This window comes from Dipodomys merriami, unplaced genomic scaffold, assembly GCF_024711535.1.
Source record: "Dipodomys merriami isolate MVZ:Mamm:240054 unplaced genomic scaffold, mDipMer1.0.p SCAF_2402, whole genome shotgun sequence".
NCBI classification, from domain to species: Eukaryota; Metazoa; Chordata; class Mammalia; order Rodentia; family Heteromyidae; genus Dipodomys; species Dipodomys merriami.
The window spans coordinates 12,866-36,542 of record NW_027203830.1 but is presented as its reverse complement, the minus strand read 5'-3'; the positions used below and the strand labels follow the sequence as shown (position 1 = coordinate 36,542).

Genomic DNA, 23,677 nt, shown 5'->3' with positions numbered 1-23,677 from the left:
TATTCTGAATGTATTTAATCCCTTTTTGAGTTAATAAGCCTTAAGGATTAAAATCTATAGAATAGTTACTAAATTAATTCAACAATCACCATTCTTCCACCCAATCTTATAAGTTTATAAAAGCAGAGACTGCCAGGCACTCGTGGCTCATGCCTGTAATCCTAGCTACTTAGGAGGCTGAGATCTGGGGATCATGGTTTAAAACCAGCCTGGGAAGGTAACTCCGTGAAACTCTTATCTCCAATAAACCATCAGAAAACTGGAAGTGGTGCTGTAGCTCAAGAGGTGGAGCACTAGCCTTGAGCTGAAGAGCTTAAGGAAAGCGCTTAGGCCCAGAGTTCAAGCCCATGACTGACCTAAATCAATCAATCAATCAATCAATAAAAAAGCATAGACTATACTGAAGTGTGCATATGATAATTTCTAACTATAATACTCTCATGAAATTGGGTTTTACAGAAACATCTTGATTGTTTGCCAAAGCAAAGAATAAATGATTTAAATAAGCTACCTAACATCTCAGAAGGAAAATGCTACTGGGTTTAGATCAACTTCATATACCCAGTACTGAGGAAATAAGTTTCAGAAATGACAGAGGCAAAGTATTATAAAAATCACTTTATCATGAGGTACAACCAGGCTGCCTACATCAACCTTGCAGGAAAAATGGGATGAATGAAAAGCAACTAAGGCTTCTAAAATGAGCCAGTTGGTGGTGCTATATGCTTGCAATCCTCAGAAGCCTGAAAGCAGAGGGTCTGGATTCAAAGCCTGCCCAGGAAGAAAACCTTTTTCTCTGCAACCAGCAGATTGGAAACATCAGCTCTGTGCTCACAGCCCAGCTGGATGCCTTCTTCCCACAGAGCTTCAGACAACCAAGACCCCCCATCTGAAATATTGTCAAATATATTAAAATATTATATCCTGTTTGGGAGATAATATTTGAAAGATATATCAAAAACATTTCACTGACTTCTAAAGAAAGAGTGAAAGAGGAAATATGTGCTCACTAAAGGATAAGTTACCTACCAAAATGATATTAATATGGCTAGATGCCCATTTGGAAACTTATCCACTCAGCCATCTTTCCTCACATCTTGTCAGTTAGCCTGAACTGTCAGATTTTTTGATGCAAGGGATGTGTATGAGTATGTAGGTTGTAAAAGTAATAATGAAAAGCTAGACACTGGAGGCTCAGGCCTGTAATCCTAGCTACTCAGAAGGCTGAGATCTTAGGATCCCAGTTCAAAGCCAACCCATGCAAAAAGACCCTTACCTCCAATTAACCAGCAAAAGACAGAAAGCTGAGCTGTGGTTCAAAAGGCAGACTACCAGCCTTGCAACAACAACAAAAGTTAAGGGACAACATCCAGGCCCTGAATCCAAGCCCCGGTAGTGGCGCTCACACACAAAAAATAACCATGATACCACCACAGGATGTGCATATCTTAGGTAAGGATGCAGATGGATGGGATGATGACTGTATTGTAGCCCAGTCTGTGAAAAAACCTAGGTGAAATCTTTCCTCAATACATCTTCATTTCCCTCTACACATTTAAAATCACACACACACACACACACACACACACACACACACACACTTACATGGTTATATTTGTCTATATAATTATGTAAAATACATATCATACACACTTGCTTCCGAATTTTGTCCATCTTTTGGTTTTATAGGTAGTACAATATATCCAGGGTTTGGCTCATACTTGTAATTTCAGCTGCTCATGAAGGTGGGATCTGAAGATCACAGTTTGATGCCAACCCAAGGAAACAAATCCTCAAGATTCTTATTTCAATTAAGTAGCAAAAAGCCAGAAGTGGAAATGTGACTTAAATGACACAGTGACTGCATTGAGCAAAATAATCTAAGCAAGATACCAGACCTCCGTTCAAGCCTACGTACTGGCCCACTAGCACTCCAAAAGCCAAAATCCCCAAAAGACCAAACCAAAAACATGTCAAAATATTTTATAACTTTTGAAGCAAAATCCAATGAGGCAATGTAGTTTGTTGAAGATTTGGTGGTAAAATGCTGAAAAACCCCAAATTCCACATGTGTTTAAATGATGCAACAGACAAGCAACCAAGTAAAAATTTCCCAATAATGTTCCTTAGTATCCACTGGGACCCTTGACAAAGATTTTTTTTCTATGCTTTTCAAAAAATCAGTTAATTTTCAGTAGTATAAATCTTTATTATAAGTTATAGAAGTTTTTTAAAGTTCCAAAGTGAATTGAATGTAAAACAAAAAGCACTTAATATTACCAGTTTCTATGCCTCTGGTAGAAAACCTGTAATACTGTGGCCTTTATGAATGAGGAGAGGGAAGACTGGTCATGAAATGTTGGGAAGAAGAGTTTCCAATTGACTGTTTGAAACCCAATCTTCTGCCCCCCACCCCAACAGGCAGAGGCTTGAACTCAGGGATTAGGTGCTGTCTTGAGCTTCTTCTGCTCAAAGCTAGCATTCTACCACCTGAGCCATGGCACCACTTCTAGCCTTTTCTGAGAAGTTTGTTAGAGTTGAGAGACTTACAAACTTTTATGTTTGGGATTGACTTCACATCTCAGTCTCCTGAGTAGCTAGGATTATAGTTGTTAGCTTCCCATGCCTGGCTTATATTCCACACTATTGAACACATAAAATTTAATTAGGAGGCTAAGATCTGGAGAATGGTGATTCAAAGCCAGGCCAGGCAGAAAAGTCTGCAACTCCATCTTCAACAAGCAAAGAGCTGGACTTGAGCAGTGGTTCAAGTAAGGTGAGTATGAGCCCCTGATTTCAAATACCATTATGGGCAAAAACAAAACAAAATAAAGCAATGCCCCAAATTGAAATAATAAAATTGCTCAATACCAAAATAATGGTCATTAAATAATGGTTTGAAGAGTAGAAAACAAATACACCCCTCCATAAATCCACATATAAAAATCTTCCAGTCAGATACCGGTGGCTCAAGCCTGCAATCCTAGCTACTCAAGAGGTTGAGATCTGAGGATTATGGTTCAAAGCCAGCCCAGGCAGGAAAGTCCCTGAGACTCTTATCTCAATAAACTACTCAGAAAACCAGAAGTGGCACTGTGGCTCAAGTAGTAGAGTGCTAGCCTTGAGCTGAAGAACGAGGGACGGTGCTTAGGCCCAGAATTAAAGTCCCATGACTGACAAAACAAAAAACAAAATCCAAAAAACAAAAAACAATAAACAAAAAAGAAACTTCCACAAAATATTTGAAATGGGTGAATTTTCAATAAGGAAACAACATTTTTCTTTCCTTTTTTTTCTTGCAACAGCAAAAGAGATGGTTTATTGTACATGTGTCACACTTGGCCACAACTATGAACAGAACTAGTCCAGAATGTCACAGGTCTGGGGCACAGGACCATCAGGGGATGCTTGGTTATGAGCAAGGTGTGTCTTTCAGAGATGATCTTGGCAATGAAAGTTCTGGATCCACTGGGAAATCACAGCGGCATGCAGTCCAGCATCTCAGTGTCCCAGCCTATGGCATTCCTTATTCCTCCTGCTCCTCTGGCCTCGATGGGTGCACAGACTGGTTTACTTAGACCTCTGCCTCATCTTTCTTCTTTTGCCCTTCAGCCTGCGCATTCACTTCCTCTACTTGGCTCTCATGGTGCTGTTTTTTCTAGGAAGATGGTGCTAAGGCAAAGAGCAGGAAACAACATTTTTCTACCTAAAGATGTCTGTGGGGAGAACAGTGGAAGAAATAGATTTATTCCCAGATATTTAGACCAACATGCCAATTCTGACATATCTATGATGATAGAGACTAGCTTTAGAATGATAAAAATAAACCAAAGGACTACATCCCAAAGTATTGGACAAGGCTAACAAAGCAGAGTAGGGCATCAGGGTATAGGGTAAGAGCTATGTAGAAAAACTAGTTGTTCCTACAATGAAAAGTATTACCAGGCCTAGCAATTCAAGTTTGCCAAACCAAGTAGATTTTGAAAAATAGTCTGTTACTTATTATATTAAAGAAAAATTTAAACTTGTAGGCTCTTCAACTTTATATCAGACAACCTAAACTTTGCTCAGGGGACATGGTACTTAATATTTGGATCATCAAGTGCCAATTGCAAATTTAATTATACAAATAATAACTACTAATAGAGAATGTTAATGGTTTCTTACAGATGGAGCTGAAGGTAAAACTGCTAAGACTTTTCCCACGGAAGAGACTATTCTTATTACACCTCTTCCCATGGTCTTCTTTTTTTTTTTTTTAACAAAACTCGAATATTTCCACTTTATTCACCCAGATGTCCTTTTAACACTTCAAAGGCTGTTTTTGAGAAATAATAAAATTTTCAAAAGCACAAAAAATGCCGCCCAAGTTAAGAAGTTTTGAGATCAAGCAGATGAAAGGGAAAATTTGAGTAAGGAGCAAGTTTAGTGTCCTAGCCATGACAAAATCCTAAGAGTTAGTGAGTGAACACATGACTTTGCACATATCCACAGAATTGAGGTCACATGATGATTCTGGCTCCTGGTCCTCCTCTTTGCCTTCCTGGTCTGACACACCATTCTCTGGGATGCTGAGCTCTTCTTTAGGCTTTCTTCATTCCCCTCAAGTAACTCCTGCCTTATAGGCTTGCGCAAGATAGGCTTTTTCTTCATTTTGACATTTTGTTTAGGTTGAGAAAGCTATTTTTTTCTCCAGTTCAATGCTGTTTGCCTATAAAAAAAATCACAATAAGGGGCTAGGAAGTTGGCTCAGTGGTAGAGCACTTGCCTTGCATGCATGAGGCCCTGGGTTCGATTCCTCAGCACCACATAAGCAAAAAGAAAAAAACCCGGAAGTGGCGCTGTGGCTCAAGTGGTAGAGCACTAGCCTTGAGCTGAAGAGCTGAGGGACAGCGCTCAGGCCCAGAGTTCAGGCCCCACGACTGGACCCAAAAAAAAAAATCACAATAAGAAAAACCCAACTAAGACAAGCATCCTTGGTTAAAGGCATTCTAGGTTGTAATCTCTGAACTCTTAGGAGCTACTTTACTCTTGGCTTTGACTGTCTTTTGTCTTCCTTCTCAATCAAACTCCCCCCACCCCCACTCCTAGGGCTTGAACTCAGGGCTTAGAATCTGTTCTTGTTTGCTTTTTTTCCCCCTCAAGGTTAGTGATTTTCCACTTGAGCTGCAGCTCCACTTCCATCTTTTTGGTGATTAATTGGAGATAACTGAACCATGATGCTCAGATCTCAGCCTTCTGAGTAGCTAGGATTACTCAATGAATTTTCAGGAAGAGGCATCATGATGTTATGGGATTTCATGAAGTCATAAATATGATGATACCCAAAACCTTGAACAAGGATATTCTCAACTTCACCCTAGCATAACCATTGAAGTGAGGGATTTTAAACACTTATACATTAGTACTGCTCATACTCCCCTCAGACTTCAGGATCACACATCACATTTGACTATCAAGCCTCACTGGTTACCTGGAACTCGCAACAACATTTTCTGCTTTCCTTTTACTTGGAGACCTGAAACTTGAAGATTAGGATTTACTTTGTTTAATTTTGAGTCTCCTCGGTATTTTTCTTTAATTTTTGTTAATCAGTTTTTAACTTGAAGTGATACTCTGCTAAGATCAAGGCAACCTAAGACATAGCATATCATTTTTAATTGTCTCTTTGCTTAGTTTACTTTAATCAAGGGATTAAGAAAGCTATTATAAGGTTTTTGGTGGGGGTAGCATTGTGAGGGGAAGGGCAAATGGACAAATGTGGTGGAAGTACTTTATGTGCTCCTAAAAAAGTAAACAATGAAGGTGGGGGAAAGTGGCTCACAACTTTAATCCTATCTATTCAGAAGGTTGTAAGCAGGAAAAATCAGTGAGTCTTATCTCCAAAAAACTACCAAAAGAAAGGAAATGGGTTGTAGCTCATGTGGTAGCATGCTAAGATTAAGCAAAAGGAGCATAGATATGGTACTCAGGCCCCGAGTTCAAGACCTAGAATAAGCACAAAACAAACTAACAAAACCTGCTGAAATTGCTTTAAGAAGGGTCTATGAGAGAAAAATGGTTAGGGTAGATTTGATTTGGGAACATTTGGTATCTGTCACAGTATATGCGAATAGATCCACTATAGGTTGCTCTGGAAATATTATTCCTTGTTCCATTATGAGCTATTTGGATTCACTATTTCAGTGTGAAGTGATATTTCTTGAGAGAAAATTGTCAGTTTGGAGCCCAGCACTGCTGGATCATGCCTATAGCCTTAGCTGCTCAGGAGGTGGAGATCTGAGGACCAATGTTTGAAGCCAGCCCATGAAAGAAAGTCCATGAGACTCATCTCCAAAAAACTACTAAAACACTCCTGGAAGTGGTGCTGTGACTCAAGTGGCACAGCACTAGTCCTGAGCAAAATTAGCTCAAAGACAGCACCCAAGCCCTCAGTTCTAACCCCAGGATCAGCATATACACAGAAAAAGTTTAGTATGACTTCTGAACGAGGTTTTGTACCATTTTTCCATGAGTTCATTTTCAGACAGCACTATGTCCTGTGGGAGGCTTATGTGTTCTGGCTTACATGGCATTTCTATTAGATGATATGTAATAGGCATCTACACAAAATTCCCTCACTCAAATTATATTCTTCAGTTAACAATCTATTATGGGAAAGAATTGAATTTCCCCATTTGTTTAAATACTCAATGAATTTAACAGTATAAATTTGTAGATTGCTATTTAAGTTATATTCCATTTCTATTAGTTTACTCTCTTAAAGTTCTTATTCTTAGTTTATGTAAGTATGTATGTATGTATGTATTTTGTTGGCCATGGGGTCTGAACAAAGGGCCTGGGAGCTGTCCCTCAGCTTTTCAGCTCAAGGCTAGTGCTCTACCACTTGAGCCACAGTACCACTTTCTGTTTTTCTGCTTATGTGGTTCTGAGGAATTGAACCCAGGGCCTCATGCATGTGAGGCAAGCACTCTACCATTCAGACACCTTCCCAGCCCCTCTTTGTTTAGTTTTAAAGTGCCTTTAATGACCTTTCTTATTATAAGATGATATAATTCTATAACTATATCTAGTTTTTTAATTGGTTGATGATTTCCCATAGATTCACAGCCATCAAAAGATACAAAGTATTTCCTTCACCCTTAAAAGAACAGCCAACTTCTGTTTCCTCAGAAGTTGCACAGAGGTTCTTCCTGCAGAGTATCCCATACTTATATCTAACACCATGTGACAGAACAGACAATAACAATGTCTTGTTATTCTGTTATCCTCAGAAAATAAAATGCTATTCAAAAAGACTTTGGACCTTTGTTTCCTCATGTTATTTATAATTTAAGGGAGCTCAATGCCAGACATTACTATTTTCTGTAGTTGTATGTTACAAGATCTACATTCATTCCCATGGAATGTTTTATTTTTGTTGGGTGTGGTGGTCCTTGTACTAGGGCTTCAACTCAGGACCTGGTAATGTCACTTCAGTTTTTTGCTCAAGGCTGGGACTCTTCCACTTGAGCTACCTCACTGCTTCTGGCTTTTTAGTGTTAACTGGAAATAAGACTGGGTAGGTGATGGAGGGGGTATGACTGTGATAAATTGTATCCATGTATGGGAACTTCACAACCTCCTTCTTGTACAACCAATACTTGCTAATAAAAAGAAAGATAATTAGAGGTCTAATTGTTCACAGTAAGTTTCTTGTAATTTCCCTTGTAATTTCCCTTCTTATGTCTTTCTCATTTTTTTCATGCTAGCATGTGCTCAGTGCTGACCCTTAGCTCTTTTTCTTATGGCTAGTACTTCAGCCACAGCTCTAGTTCCAGTTTTTGCTAGTTAATTGGAAGAAAGAAACTATCTGATATTTGTGCCTAGGTTGTCTCTGAACCTCAGTACTCAGATCACAGCATCCTGAGTAGCTAGGATTACAGGTGAGAGCTACTCAGATCCTTGTTGTCTCCTAAATTATCCCATGTCCATTTCACAATGGCAGTCCATTTCCATGGTTCCCAGCTTTGCAGCAAGAGCTTAATTATAATCCAACACCAAGTCTAACCTCACCACAGATGCTATGTTTTGTGTCATACTCTGACTATAGACACCCTTCTCCTGGCTGATGCATTGCAACAACCTAGATGGCTCTCATACTAGGCCACAAGGATAGGAAGCCAGGAAACACTAGCTTAGAAGCTGTTAAATCAGAGGAGCAAAAAGATATCGTAGTGCATTCTGCTGTGATCTTATTCTGATTTAAACAGCCTTGTCATCTATTACCAGGAGTAGCTTTGGCATCACATTCTGAGTAGTGACTGGGTGTAAGCTGGTGTGTCCGAGCTGACTATAGTATTGTCTTGAGCCTGTGCAGACTGAAGAGACAAGCCAGTGCCAGTAGCACACACATTGGAATAACAAAGCAACCTATAGTTAGGCATTGCCACTCTTTGTTCTAGAGTAATGAATGAATGACTCTCTAATTTCTTGACAAGAAATTCCTGCAGACCCATATGCAGCTGCCTCATCAGAGCAAGTAAAGAGGCTGGTGCTGCCTGGAGGAAACACTGTGAGAAGCTGCCAGAAAGCATCTGTTTACTGGACTCATGGGGCTCCTCTGTCCTCTAGAATTAATAACAAATGAGGAGCAAACACCTCCCCCTCTAGGCAGACATACACAGGAAGAGCATTGCCACAGCACAACAGGGGACTCCCACGACATACACTTGATCTGTGCTGTCAGAACTGAGAGTTTTATTTTGGGGGGGAGGGTCCGGTTGTCGGGCCTGAACTCTGGGCCTGTGCCCTGTCCCTCAGCTCTTCAGCTCAAGGCTAGTGCTCTACCACTTGAGCCACAGCGCCACTTCCGGCTTTCCATTTTGCTTATGTGGTGCTGAAGAATCGAACCCAGGGCCTCAGGCATGCAAGGCAAGCGCTCTACCACTGAGCCAACTTCCCAGCCCCAGAGCTGAGTTTTTAATGACACTTCATCCCACAGTGCTCCCTAAAACCTTCATCCCAACCCTGCTCCTTTCATGTCCCTGACAATGTTTATAGGCATCCCACATCCAGACTGAAGATGTTCCTTCATGTTTGGAGTAAGTCTGATCAGACTTTATATGGATCCACTGCTCAGTCAGGACTCTCGATCCCTCCCATCCCCATTTTGATACTGTGTGTCTCTTGACCTATTCCTGTCTTCTCTTTTCAAGATTCAGTCAGGGCCGGGTACAGGTGGCTCACACCTGTAATCCTAGCTACTTAGAAGTCTGAGATCTGAGGATCGTGGTTCAAAGCCAGCCCAGGGAGGAAAGTCCGTGAGATGCCTATCTCCTATAAACCACCAGAAAACCAGAAGTGGCTCTGTGGCTCAAGTCATAGAGTGCTAGCCTTGAGTTGAAAAGCTCAGGGACATCACCCAAGCCAAGCCCAGAGATCAAGGCCTATGACTCAAAAAATAAATAAATAAATAAAAGAAAGCAAAAACATACAAAGCTCAGAATGGCAAGCAGCTGAAAACAGGATGGAATAAACCAACATTATCTATGACAGTTTTCAGATTATGCAGAGAAATGCCTGCATTGTTGAAGCCCAAGCCCATCTGATAGCTGAGTTTTAGCTGGCTGGCATGCCCATGATGCCAGGTAATGATATTCACAAGTTTTGTGATATTATTCGATGACACAAATAGGCTTCAAGTTGGGAAGCTGAAAATTTTCTATTGATCTAGAAGGAGAAATATATCAGGACAAGAAATGGGATTAACACAATGCCAAAAGCAAAAGGCCATCCAATCCAAGGAAGACAGAATAACTCTGTCTCTGAAAAGATGATTCTCTCAAAGGAATCCTGAGCTGAGTATGGTGGTCTATGTTTGCAATCTCTGAATTTAGGAGGCTGAGTCAGAAGTTAGGTTGAGACTAGCCTAAGTTCCATGCCAAGAGAAGAACACAAAACCAAACCTCATCTTACAAAATAAAAGAAGGACTGGGAATGTGGCTTAGTAATAGAGTGCTGGCCTAGCACATACCTGAAGTCCTGGGTTTGGTTCCTCAGTACCACATAAAGAGAAAAGGCTGGAAGTGGTACTGAGGCTTGAGTGGCAGAGTGCTAGTCTTGAGCAAAAGAAACTCAAAATGCTTATGAATGTGTCATAAACAATCGCTTGAAAGCAAATAAAAAACTTTCGAATAAAAAAAAAGAAACTCAAAATGAATGGTGTTAGGAAAAATGTAAAATTAATGAAATAACATCTCTCTCCCTCCCCTATATCCCTTCCTGCTTTCCTCCCTCCCTCCTTTTCTCAGTACTAGGGTTTATACAAAGGATTTCATGCTTAGGCAGGTGTTTAACTCTTAATCCACACCACGGCCTTTTTGTACTTTAGTTTTTAAGTTAGGGCATCCTGTTTTCTTCCCATCCCAGGACCAGCCTCCCATCTAGCTGAGATTATTGGAATCAGCCCACCTTGATGATTGTGATCAGATCTCAATTTTTGCCTGGGTTGGTCTTGGATTGCAGTCCTCTCAATCTATGCCTCCCAAGTAGATGGTACTACAGGAGTGATCTATTATGCTTAGCCTTTAAAATGATCACTTAGAGCTGGGCACAAGTGGCTCCTGCCTGTAATCCTAGCCACTCAGGAACCTGAGATCTGAGGATCGAGATTCAAAGCCAACCAGTGCAGAAAAGACCATGAGACTCTTATCTCCAATAAACCACCAGAAAACCTAAGTGGTCCTGTGGCTCAAGTGGTAGAGTGCTAGCCTTTAGCTGAAGAGCTAAGGGACAGCAGTACCCAGGCCCAGAGTTCAAGTCCCAAGACAGACAAAAAAAAATCACTTAGGAAGATAAAAGAAAAACTCCTGAATTCTCACATTTATTTAAATAGCGGCTGCCAGTCATATTTTATAAAGCACTTATGGGGCCCATGAAGTCTTTTATTTTTAAAATACAATAAAATAGTACTAGAGCAGTTGGGATATTGTTCTGCCAGTAACACAACTATAAGAGCCTCGGAGGGAGCAAGCAAGCCAGCTACAGGCCAGCGCCGCCGCCGCTTCTTCTGAGCGGCAGTGAGAAGCAGCAAGCAGCCATGGCTGGGGCACAGGCTCCTCAGGCCAGACCCTGCAGACTGGGCAGCCCCTCCAAATCCCTCCAGCGGCTGACCTCAGGCCTCAAAGGCTCCAGCGCCGAGCTTCCTGGGCTCATCCCTAGGCTGGAGGTGCAGTGTGAAACAGCAAAGGAGCCAGCGAGACTCCTCCAGTGTCAGGGCAACCAGGCAGGAGTGGAGCCAAATGGCCAAACTTGCAGCAGCGACTGCAGCAGTTGTTGCTGCCTCGTGCAGCATGGGCCAGGGCTCCTGCAGCTGCTCAGGCACAGCCAGAGGCGGAGAAAAACTCCAGGACTGACACAGCCCCCTTCCACCCAATCTGCCTAAGATCTGGGAGTTGGAGTGGGAGCAGAAGGAGAGGGGTTCATATGGGTGTTGGAGGCATAGGCCTGCAAAACCCCATCTGAGCACCTTTGTGCCCTGAGGGTGCATACAGGCATGCATCCCTTCCTTCCAATTTATTTATTTGTGTTGGTTGTGGGGCTTGAACTCTGGGCCTGGACGCTGTCCCTCAGCTCTTCAGCTGAAAGCAAGTGCCCTACCACCTGAGCCACAGGACCACTTCCAATTCTTCTCAGGGAGGAAGGGACACCCTTTCCTCCATGCTGGGCAAAGGTTCTGCCCCGGTGCAAGACTCAGGTAATGGTTTGCTCAAAGTACCATTCCTGCTTCATCTACTTAACCACGTAGAACAATGCGTGGAGACCCCCCCCCATGTGTAATCACCTGTGCTTTACCTACTTTTACAACCTTGATTAGTGGAACTGCTCCACATTTGTTGACAAGGATTAGCTTTTTCTGTTTAAACTCTCATTGTCTGTGCTCCCATAAAACTGTTTAACTCTCTGCCCCTGACTGAAGATTTACTTCTCCTGCTTGTGTGCTGTATATAAGCATGTGATGTTCCAATAAATTTTGTCTATACCCACATGGTGTAGTCCCTTCTTGCCTATACCACACATCGTGTTCCCAGATCCCGCTGTGGAAACAGCAACAGATGGGGTTATGCCGGTTGATGCCTCTGACATCTCCCCCCTTTTTTGTTTGTTTAAGTACAACCGTAAGCAAGAGATCCTTTGCAGAAGGGATTTGCAGAAACTATTTTGGAATGTAGACAGCAATATCTTGACAAGACATAATGCAATCAATCCTGTAGAAACACTATGGGTAAAACTGTGCCACCAGGTATGAGGGTCCAATTGGTTTAGCACAGATGCAATTCCTCAGCCAGACCTTCATATCCCACCCCAGGGAGTTGTGCCAAGAAAGTCTCAATGACTTCCTGCTGTAACTAGTGGATGTCCCAAGTCAAATTTCCTTGCAAGACCGGCAGGTGGTAGTGAAGTCCCTGCCAAGTAATGTTAGAAGTGTTGAATCAAGTAGGAGTGATGCACAGTTTATTGAGCTCTAATCACACTTGAAGGTTAGCTGTTTCTGCAGATCAATTATCTGGTCTCCCATCCACTGCACCGTGTGTTGCAGGGTGTTCAGACGGGAATCAATGTCCTGTTTAATATTGTGCTGATGAGTCCATAGCTGGTGACAGTCCAGCCACTTCTCTACAAAGTCCTTGGTTTGGATGGAGGAATGCAGGGCCACTCCGGCAGTTGCAGCAGTCATGATGATAGCAGTCATTTCAAGGATCACAGCTACACTCAGACTCAGGAATCTCCTAGTTCTCTTCAGCAGTTGCTGGAAGACTCCTGTCAACAAACCAACAGTGGGGCTCTCCTGCCAAGGTCGGGTGAGGTTAACAGGCACCCAGACCCCTAAGCGAAATCTTAATATCAGGAGAGACTGAGAAGGCATATTAAAAGAAATAGTATGATTTAAGCATGTAAAGAGTCCAGGCTGCGTGGGTTCTCATTGATTGACACTGTCCCTGTGGGCTAGTACATAGGAAAGTTTAATACAACCCTGTACAGTAGAAGAATGGTTCCTGTAAAATGTATAATTTGCCTCATGGGCCCTAGTAAAGTGACCAATCCAATTCTGGGTTGTATAAAATTGGGTGGCAAGTTTTATAAATGCCACTGCTCAGGCCCTAAGTGTCCCCTGAAATTCATATGTGGCCTACGAGGCACAAGGCCTCCATCATGTCAGGTGAGCAAGCCAATGGGTTCTACATGATTTATAACTCCATTGTATAGACGTCACCATCAGAAGAATTATTAGTATACCAATCACCAACATGCTTTTCAGAATAATTGGCAATGAAACATCCATGAGGACCTCAATCTATAAATGAGATGTTATCATTATGCTGTATAATCTTTCCTCTAGGGTTTTGACACTGAGACCACTGAATAGAAACATAAACAAAATTCAATAATTAATGTCCTGGCATACTAGGTTAGGTGGTCGCCCAGTCTTATTTGTATAAGAATGATCCTTACCAATAAAATTTAAGGAAATTGTGCTGAATAGCCCCATATGATTGTTGATTTTATCATCAGGCAAGATGTATGCCCATACCTGTCTTCTGGTTGGTAAGCAAGGTGATGTCCCTAAACACAGTGGTAAAGACTCAAATCCTAAGGAAATAATATGAGGTATTCCTTCCTCACCTGGATGAGTAGGGTCTGCATGATCCCATGGTGGAGGAAAATACGTGCTGTCATTTGTATACACCACCGGACCTTGGTCTAGCTAATCCACTAATTTTAACAATGGTCGGTGAGGGACATAGGCCCAATATGCATGTTCACTACTCACTGCAGAAGTATTCACAAGCAGTGCAATCATGGCCAAAACAGATATTCAGGTATTCTAGGGGTTTTTGTACTGACCAGGGTGGCTTCGGTCTTGTGTCAACACTTATTCTGACCCCATGTTGGTGGGGTCAAGCTGGTTTTCTTAAGATAAGGATGATGGCTTCCTCGGGACTTCAAGCTTAGGTCTGCAAAGCTGCGTACTAGATCTTCCTCAGGATTGTGTTGTGTTGTTTTTGCTTCTCTGGAGGTCGAATGAGTCAAAAAGGGACCCAGATGTTGCCAGTGGATCCATCTGGAATGATAGAAACACTGTTTTCCCTTATGGGGCATTAGTCTTAGTCTTCATTGATTAAATTGTTTAAACCATATGGGAATAGATAGTGAGGTGGTGCTAGAGGGATAAAATGCTTTTCAGCTTTAGTGAAAGGATCACTTTGAGTGAAATTTTAAACATTTAGAGTAAATAAGGTTAAGGCAAAAGTTTCCCTTGGGGATTCCCCTTTTTTGTTTTTTTAATAATTGAAGCTTAAATGTTTTATGGGTGTGTAAACAGTTGGCATTAGTCTACACAGGTTGATTAAAGAAGTTTTACCTAGGGACTAACTTTAGTAAACTCCCCTAATATTTTTCTGATTGTACACTGGCTTTTAGAATATGGTGTGGGGTAGTTTGTCAAGGTGACAACTTTTTACTAATTACATTTTATTCCAAACTAGAGTTTAGGCATAATTTTTTAACTTTTCATAACTGTATGGACCCTTTTGGGGGGGGGCTTTAGCAGCATAGCCTGTTTAGTACTTTGGTTTGTAAAAGATTTAAATAGTCTAGGATGTTTAAAGGTAAGATCCATAAGAAGTTCCACTTGTAGGTGTTCAGTGGCAGTTTTGTAATTGACAAACAATTTATAAAAGCAGAACTAACAGTTAGTGATTACAAATTGCATCAAGGCAAATAGGGTGGTTGAGTCCACACAACTGCCTGTAGACATCCTGGTATCTAGGCTGGAGATGGGGGCATTGCACCCAGCTTCAAGGCCTGGAGGTGGGACAAGTCTTACCTTGAAATCCTAGGAAAACATTACCTCCCCAAATGGGCGAAAGCATTGTTTAGCTCCTCAAATAGCCTAGGTGGAACAGGCAGGCCATCCTTTGGAATACAGATGTTTAGTGTAGCTCCTGGTGCGTAACTCTCTACTTAAGCCCTTATCTTTGAAAATTTAACATTTGGTCTAAATCCTGATATAAATGATCTTTTTAGTAATTATCAGACCACAATTTTGTTTTATTTTGGTGTTTATACCAATGTTTCTCTGCTTACCTGGGACTTATTTGTCTCAGTTAAATTTGAATTTTCTCCTTCATTGTTCTAATTAATACCCTATCTGTTTACTTTTGATCTGGTCCTAACAATTTCATATTTTATTCTTAAACAAATTTATTTGGTTAGTGTCAGCCCAGAATTTTCTGCCAATTAGGGTTTTAAGCACATACAGAGCAGTTTGGATTTAAGCTATTCCCCACATTTCACAACCTCAGCCTTTTACAGCCAACTATTACAAATGGTTGACAAGTTCTTGCCCAGTTATGCATGCTTATAAAGTAGCTTGCCATGACCTCAAGCTCTGATCAATTTTAGAAGAGCCAAACATTATTGCCAAAGTCCCAGGAGTGCCTCTTTCTATGTTAGGGTAAACGCAACCTTGACATTTCCCTTGGTCACTGGACTTGAACTTAGTGCCTGAGTGCTGTTTTTCAGCTCTCCAGTGCAAGGATTGCACTTTGCCACTTCGGACTCCAAAGCAACTCTGCCCGCTTTTTTGGCACTCTGCTGGCTAGTTAGAGATGATAATCTTTCTCTGCCTGGACTGGCTTTGAACTGCAGTTTGTAGATCGCTCACCTTTGGTCCTCAGCTCCACCCTCATCTGGGCCCCCTCTCATTTCTGGAGTTCCCTCCATACAACTGGCCTCTCCCTCTCTCCACCCAGACCCACCTGAACTCCCATCTACCTCACTTCCTTTTCTCTCAGATACTTTTGCTACCAGGATGATGATGGAGGTCATGTGCTCCCTCTTGGGGGAAATATGGCTCCTCTAATAAACCTTGTAATAATCTTTCTCCTTTGCCTGCCTGCCTCTGCATGGTCCCATAGGATGGATGTGTCTGATCCTCTTTCACTGGTGGCTCCATACTGGGATAGGTTCCCCAGTGCATTTGCTCCCCCTGCACTTCAGAAGGGAGTTCAAACAGCTGCCCTGGGACCTATTCTGAGATCCTTCACTCCAGTCACCAGAGGACCATCAAGGTAACTTTCTCCTGACTGAGTGCTCTACCAGCCCATCCAGCCCCACTAATTAATTCCCACTCCAGGGTAAGTGACAAGTTTGTCCGAGGTCGGGGTTTCTGATTCCAATATCAGTGGTAAGGCCACCTGAGCCTTTCTGGGCTAACTGAGCCCCACCCTCACCATCTGACCAAAAACTTGGCCAAGTGCTGGAATTAGCCACTAGGGGCCTACCATGGCCCAAGGACCCACCTTGGACCAACATAAGGACAGTCTCCACTGGTGGGGCCACCACCTATTTAGGAGCCAACCTGCACTGCAGAGGACACTCTACTCTAGGCACATGGCTTCAGATCACTTACCATGGGAAGGACACTAAATTTCTTTACATTAAGGCCACCTGGACTTGGAGGGCTGTTGAGTCCCCATCAGTTAAATTTGGCCCCACATTTAAAACTCCACTTCTGAGAGTGCTTGAGCAAGTAGCTCTCTCTCTCTCTCTCCCCCTCCCCTTAAACTCTGCCTCTTGCCAAAATTACCTGCTTGTAACCTCTTTCACAAGTATTTCATATGCTAAACGCTTTGGTTAAGCCCTGGAAGAATGTAACCAGTAATTGCTTGTTTCTACTCATTAGATAGAAAATGGGTGAGTTTAAGTCTAAACTCCCCGAAATAAAGGCCAACAAGTTTGGATATTACCAAAAGTGTATTAATCTTCTCTCTAGCATTGAGCAAGTGGTGGATGTGCCAAATTGGCCTCTTGGTACTTCAGCTTGGTACTACCCTTTCCCCCTCCCCTGTCCTGTGGTGCCATTATGCTAGGCCAAGTGTATGTTCCTATTGCCTCCTGTTCACTAGGTTTCTTGTTGGCAAAGTTTTGTATTTTAAACTGACCACATGGTTCCATCATAATTAGAAAAGTAGTTCCACTAAAATTTCAAAACTTTAAAAGTCTATTTTAAAATCTAAGCACGCTCTATAATCTGTGCACAAACATGTCTGTCTGTGTCTTATTCGACTATATGTAAGTGATTATGGTTTCAAGGTTACTCTGCCTACTAAAAATCTTTGTCAATGGAAGCTGTGAATTAATCTAAATTGCTTTAAAACTTTGTGACCTGACTAAGCCAAAGAAAAAACAGGCAGTTTTAAAAGACCTTGGAAAAGGACTTAAAAAAGACAATGTCCTTTACAAAGTAAATGAAATTGGTAACTAAGTTGGCTGTGAATTATGTCATTCCTATGTCCATCTATGCTAAGAGTTAACTATTGTACACTGACCATGGCTAGTAAACTAAAGCTAAGGGTTTCATTCTCTGTTTTCTCCCCTGTGTGCTGATCAACTTCAATTAAGATCAAGGGACCAGAGTAACTATGCTCAGGCACAGCTGCCTAAACCAGTGGCACCAGCCTGCAAAAGCCAGTGTAAACCAGGTCTCTAACCAGTATATGTAGAAATATTGCAGGTTACCAACAGGAGGTGCAACAGTCTATACATGCTGGGAGATGCCACAGTCTCTCTCAGACTCTGGCCTTGCATCTCACATGACCAAAAGCCTGTTAATTAAGGGTAAAACACAAGCCACATTAGATATTTGGTTCTGTAAATGTTCATCACCAGAAGTTAGACCATACGGGGTGTATGAGCAAAGGATAGAAATTGATTTCTATACTATTTTACAATTGGAGGTAAATTCCTAAAGGTAACTCAGACTGCAGAAAAAAAAATGGCCACTCTTTCTATTCACTGCCCACAGGACAGCCTACAGGCAAAGAATATACAGCCCAGTGTTTCAATGATGCATTTAAATGCAAATTAAAATAACTTTACAAAATGGATTTAAAATGACATCCCCCTTGTAAAAATTTGAGAAGTTGTGGAGAGTGGCTGGCCTCCCAGACAAGTTTAAAAGATAAAATTTTCCTAAAGGTTTATTTCAAAGTAAAAAAAAAAAAAAATAGGATTATTCTAGTTTGCCCCTAAAATTTTTTGTAACAGTTGCCGGAAGGCCCACAGTAAAAGATAGGACAAGTTTGTCAAATGTAATTTAATAAGTAAAACCATGCTTATAAAACTACTTCCAATGACCATCTTTGTTGCTTTTAGTTGGAGTAAAAGTGACTGTAAAAAAAAAAAACAAAAAAACTCACTGATCTGCAGTTCGAAGCCAGTCCAGGCACAGGCAGACTAAAGTCCCTGTGAGATTGTCATCTCTAATCTGCCAACAGAGTGCTCAAAGCTGAGTTGTTTTGGAGTTTAAAGTGGCCAAGTGCTAGTCCTGAGCTGGAGAGCTGAGGGACAGCACTCAAACCCTGAGTTCAAGTCCAGCGACTGACCAAGGAAAATGCCAAAGATGTATTTATCCCAACATAAGAAAGGCACTCCAGGGACCCTGATATTGTTAAAATATCCAGAGGCAATTGCAAACAAATGTTTGGATGACAAAAGTGGTATCAGGTCCTGAGTTACTTGAGCTTGGTCCTCCAAAAAATTGATCAAGCCAGAAGGTCATGGAAAGATAAGTTTGTAAACATGCCTATCACCCATGTTGGTCTAACTGGGCAAAACTTTCCAGAGATCTGTGATAGTGGGTAGTAAAAGCTAAGATTGTAGAATGTAAATCTCCAAACCCCTGTATCTGCTCAAAGTCCTAATTGGCAGTAACTTTTGAGCTGGTTAAATTCATCTGTTGAAAAGCTTGTAGAGCTGAGATTATGTTCCTATTGAGATCTGTCTAAAGGCCTACATAGGTAGGCATTCCTCTGCCAGACAGAAAATGCTTTTATAAACCAGGGTGTTAAACAGGCTATGTTGCTGTAGCCCAAGAAAAGGCCTGTACATTTGTTATAGGTTAAATGTTGTCTATAAGCCACTTTAAACAGGCTACCCAGAGGCAGTGGGCCGTACTTAGAGTGCCAATCAGTCTCAGGTTAAAAGCATCTACTGGGCTTTCTTTTAAAAATCTCTGACAAGTAATTGTTAGTCAATTGTGAACAAGTTATAGGTAAGCTCCATCTCATTGATCTCCTTGTTGCTTTAACTGGAAATAAAAAGAGCTTTTGTAAGAAAGTTCAAAGCCATCCTGGGCACAAAAAAAAAAATCCTTCTAAAACTCCATCTCCCTACTAATCAGCACAGAACCAGGACTATCCAGCCAAAGGCTGAAAGTGGCATTGTGACTCTAAGTAGTAGAGCATTAGCCTGGAACAGAAGGACTCAGGGACAGTGCCCAGGCCTTGAGTCCAAACTGTAAATGCCAACCAGGACAAGCTATCCCAGCAATGGATGTTGAGACAATGGCCAGGACAAAGTCAGTCCTGACCATGGAAAACCATGGAAAAGAGTAAGAGATGATACCCTAAATGGAGTCACTTTATGCTTTATGCATTGTTTCTGGCAAAACTGGAGCTTCAGCTTCCACCCCCACTACAAAGGCAGAGGAGGGGTCCCGCAGAGCAGTGAGGACCTCACAGATGAAGTCCTTCAGGGGAGGGGGCCTCACAGAAAAGGCTGCAAAAAGGGGTGTACCTCACTGGGAGGCCGCAGAAGTGAGGGTGCCTTGTGGGGGAGGCCACAAAAGAGGGGAGCGCCTCACAGGGGAGACTGCAGGGGAGGGGAAACTGCAAAGGCAGAACACAGAGGAGGAGTTTAAACTTAAACTCATCCATACTTTTACCTTCAGTTACAAGGGAGAGGGAAAGAGGGAGAGGGAAAGAGGAAGAGGGAGAGGGAGAGAGGAAGAGAGGGAGAGAGGGAGAGAGAGAGAGCCAGAGCTATCTGCCCAAGCACTCACAGAAGTGGAGTTTTAAATTTGGGGCAAAATTTGATTGCAGGGGCTCAGCAGCCCTCCAAGGCCCAGGTGGCCTTAATGTAAAGAAATTTAGTGTCCTTCCCATGGTAAGGGACCTGATGCCATGGGCCTATATTAGAGTGTTCTCCACAGTACAGGTTGGCTCCTAAAGGGGGTGGTGGCCCTGCCAGTGGAGAATGTCTTCATGTTTGTCCATTTGTATTCCTTGGGCCATGGAGGATGGGTCATTGGGCCAAGGTAGGCCCCTGGCACTTGGCCAAGGTTTGGCTCTGATGAGGGGAAGGGGGGCTCAGTAAGTCACAGAGGCCCAGGTGGCCTTACACTGAGATATCAGAATCAGAAACCCAGACCTCAGATAAACTGGTCACTTAGCCTGGAGTGGGACTTAATTAGCAGTGTTGGATGGGCTGGTAGAGCGCTCAGTCAGGAGAAAGTTACCTTGGTGGTCCTCTGGTGACTGGCGTATAGGATCTCAGGAAAGGTCCCAGGGAAGCTGGTTGAACCTCCTTCCGAAGTGGAGGGAGGATCAAACCCACTGGGGAGCCTATACCCACAGGGGTGACCAATGTAAGAGGATTAGACAAAAATCCATGCAAGGGGACCATGCAGAAGCAGGAAGGCAAAGGAGAAAGATTATTACAAGGTTTATTAGAGAAGCCATATTTCCCCCAAGAGGGAGCACATGACCTCCATCACTATCCTGGTAGCAGGAGGATCTGAGGGAAAAGGAAGTGAGGTAGATGGGAGTCCAGGTGGGTCTGGGCAGAGAGAGGGAGGGGCCAGTTGTATGGAGGGAACTCCAGAAATGGGAGGGGACCCGGTGTAGGTGCTCATACTTCGAGCTCAGGACTCTACCTGATTCTGGGGCCTGGATGAGTTGCCTTGATCTCTTCTAAGTCATTTACCACATGAGGCTTTTCTGAACTCATACATCACTGCAAATTGCTAACATTCCTCCCTAGCACATCACTCAATATATTTTTTCCATCATATATTTAAACATATTTATGTGTATACATTCCCTACCCTCCCCCAACCCCACACACAAAGGCATAGACCTTCAAAACAAAGCTTTTCTTTTTTTCCTTGCTACAGTGTCTAGAACCTAATAAACTCAATAGATACAAAAGAGTGAGCTGGGTACTAGTGTCACACCTGTAATGCTAGCTATTCAGGAAACTGAGATCTAGAATCACTTTTTCCATTTAGTTCCCATTTTGATTAAAATTTAAGCGTTAAAGGAACTTTTAAAGAGAATCAAGACTTCCTTTTTTCTGGAGGTTTCCTTCACTCCCTTTCACCTAGTCCAGCTCAACCTATGTCCCCCTGGGAGCTTTGGCATCCCAGAAAATCCACAGTCCCCCAGACCCCAGTTAAATTAGACAGAATCCAGCATTGCCTTTAGTCATGTGGTGGGCAGAGCAGAAAGCATCCACCACGTGTGCTACCCAACACCTCTAATCCACACCAGTGCCACTTCCATACTCCTAGCCACATGAGCAGCATTGTGTCACCGTCGCTTGCACTGGCATAGGCTTCCGTGGTCATCAGGACAGATGTCCTGAGAGTTATTTCATCTGCATAAGGTGACATTTCCTGGGTCCAGGTATATTGCTGATCTGGGAAATCACTGGCATTGGAGCAAGCCAGGGCTGCTGCAACCGCACTGTAGGATGCATCTCTCTGCAGCAAAACCTGAGGCCCTTCCTTCCTAGACACAATGGAGATCCTAGAAAATTCCCTGCTTGTCCCTAGATAAGTCCATGAATATATCTACAGCCCTCATCTGTCAGAAATGAACAAAGAGTACAGAATTGTTCAAGTCATTTTCCTTCTTCACAGAAGGGTGCACTATCATCCTGGCCCCCCAGAGCGAGACAGCACACCAAATGGGGGGATCCACTTGGTTTTCATCCCAACCTAGGAATGATATTGTCCCTTCTCATGTTGCTAAGGTGTCAGGATCACATCTTTGTAAACAATCGGTTACCAGGGTAATAGGGTCATAGAAGGAAGACAAGTCATTCTAACCATCAGTGGACCATCCCTAGTCAGGAGGCAGTGTACTTTGGGAGGCTATTGCTCCAAAACAAACATCCTTTTTACCTGTTAATGAAACTGCAACTCCACTGCACCTCACCTTTGTCATTACAACAACAACAACAAAAAGAAAAAGAAAAGGGTGTTTTGGATTTTCTTGTCAGGACTGGCTTGAAACCACAATCCTCAGATTTCAACCTCCTGAGTAGTGCCAAGGTTTTTTATGAGACAATTCTCTCAAATTAACCACCAAGAAAGAAGCAAAAAGGAATAAAGTCCAGGACTTGAGCTGAGGCTCAACTGGAAGATCATGGACAGCACCCATGCCCTGATTTCAAACCTATGACCAGCACATCATCATCATCATCATCATCATCATCATCATCATCATGTGAATAAAAAGACTGTAAGAGCCTATTAAGAATATTAAAATTGAGGGCTGGGATGGTGGCTCAGTGGTAGAGCTCTTGCCTTGCATGCATGAGGCCCTGGGTTTGATTCCTCAGCACCATATAGCAAAAAAGAAAAAAGCCGGAAGTGGCGCTGTGGCTCAAGTGGTACAGCACTAGCCTTGAGCTGAAGAGCTGAGGGATAGCGCCCAGGCCCAGAGTTCAAGCCCCATGACCAACCAAAAAAAAAATATTAAAATTGAGTGAGCCAGGCACTTTTTGGTGGCTGACATGTAATGCCAGTTAGGAGCATGAAATCTCAGGATGGTGGTTAAAAGCCCACCTGGGCAGGAAATTCCATGAGGCTCTGATCTCCAACTAACCAGCAAAAATGCCAGAAGTAGAGCTGTGGATCAAGTGGTAAAGCAACAGCCTTGAATGAAAAAGCAAAATAACAGTGACCAGGCCCAGGTAGGACTACTACTAATTAATCAATTAAATACAAATACACAAATAAAAATCAGAGTGGAAGATGAGCACAAAAGCCAAGAGAATTGCTGGTTTATACCTGGAGCTCAAGCTACACAAAAGACAGAACTTGAAGATCTGGGTTCCAAGGCAACCCAGGCAGAAAAGTCCCTTAGGAATTTGTGAGTATGTATCAGGTGTGGGTGTTGAACCCAGGGGTTGAAATAGAATTTTTTTTTCTTAAAGGTAGCATTCTGCCACTTCCTTTCTTTGGGGGATGAAATGGAGATAAGTTTTATGGACTTACCTGCCTGGGCTTTCAACCCCAATCCTCAGATTTCAGGTGCTGATACAGTACTCTTATCTTCTATGAGATTTTTATCTTCCATGAACTGCCAAAAAAGTAAAAGAAGCCAGAAGTTGATCTGTGTGGCTCAAGCCACAGAGACTGCTTGCTTTGAGGGAAAATGAACAACAAAATCCCTCATACACAGTGGCCCTGCCCTGGTTTCAAACCCAGGAAGTGACCAGGCCCTATGTTCAAGCCCTAGGACCACCACCACCAGCAACAAAAGAATGACTCAGGGACAAGGACTAGGCCCTGAATACAAAGCCTAGAAACAGCATTAAAAATAAAAGAAAAACAAATTCAGAGACTGTGGCTAGGCTCCAGAGTTCAAGGGTCTAGAACCAGCACCAGGACGGACACACACACACACACACACACACACACACACACACACACACATACACACACACACACACACACAAAGAAGAAGAAGAAGAGAGAAGTCAATGAAATATTTTTAAGTAGTGGCTCATGCCTATAATCCTAGCTACTGTGGAAGCTGAAATTTTAGGATTGTGGTTCATA

General features: G+C 42.6%; 1 long non-coding RNA gene across 4 annotated transcripts in view; it reads right to left on the bottom strand.

The window, feature by feature from the left end:
- Positions 1-1,665: 1,665 nt before the first annotated feature.
- LOC138835911 (uncharacterized) overlaps positions 1,666-23,677 on the bottom strand; it is a 33,436-nt gene continuing 11,424 nt past the window's right edge. For 3 of the 4 annotated variants that reach the window (XR_011374793.1, XR_011374791.1, XR_011374792.1), the window contains 3 exons: positions 23,111-23,195; positions 13,888-14,104; positions 10,837-12,801 (listed from right to left, as the gene is read on the bottom strand). This is a non-coding gene — a long non-coding RNA (uncharacterized lncRNA). Of the gene's footprint in view, positions 3,717-10,836; positions 12,802-13,887; positions 14,105-23,110; positions 23,196-23,677 lie in introns of those variants that run through there. The other variant, XR_011374794.1, reaches the window with a different exon arrangement.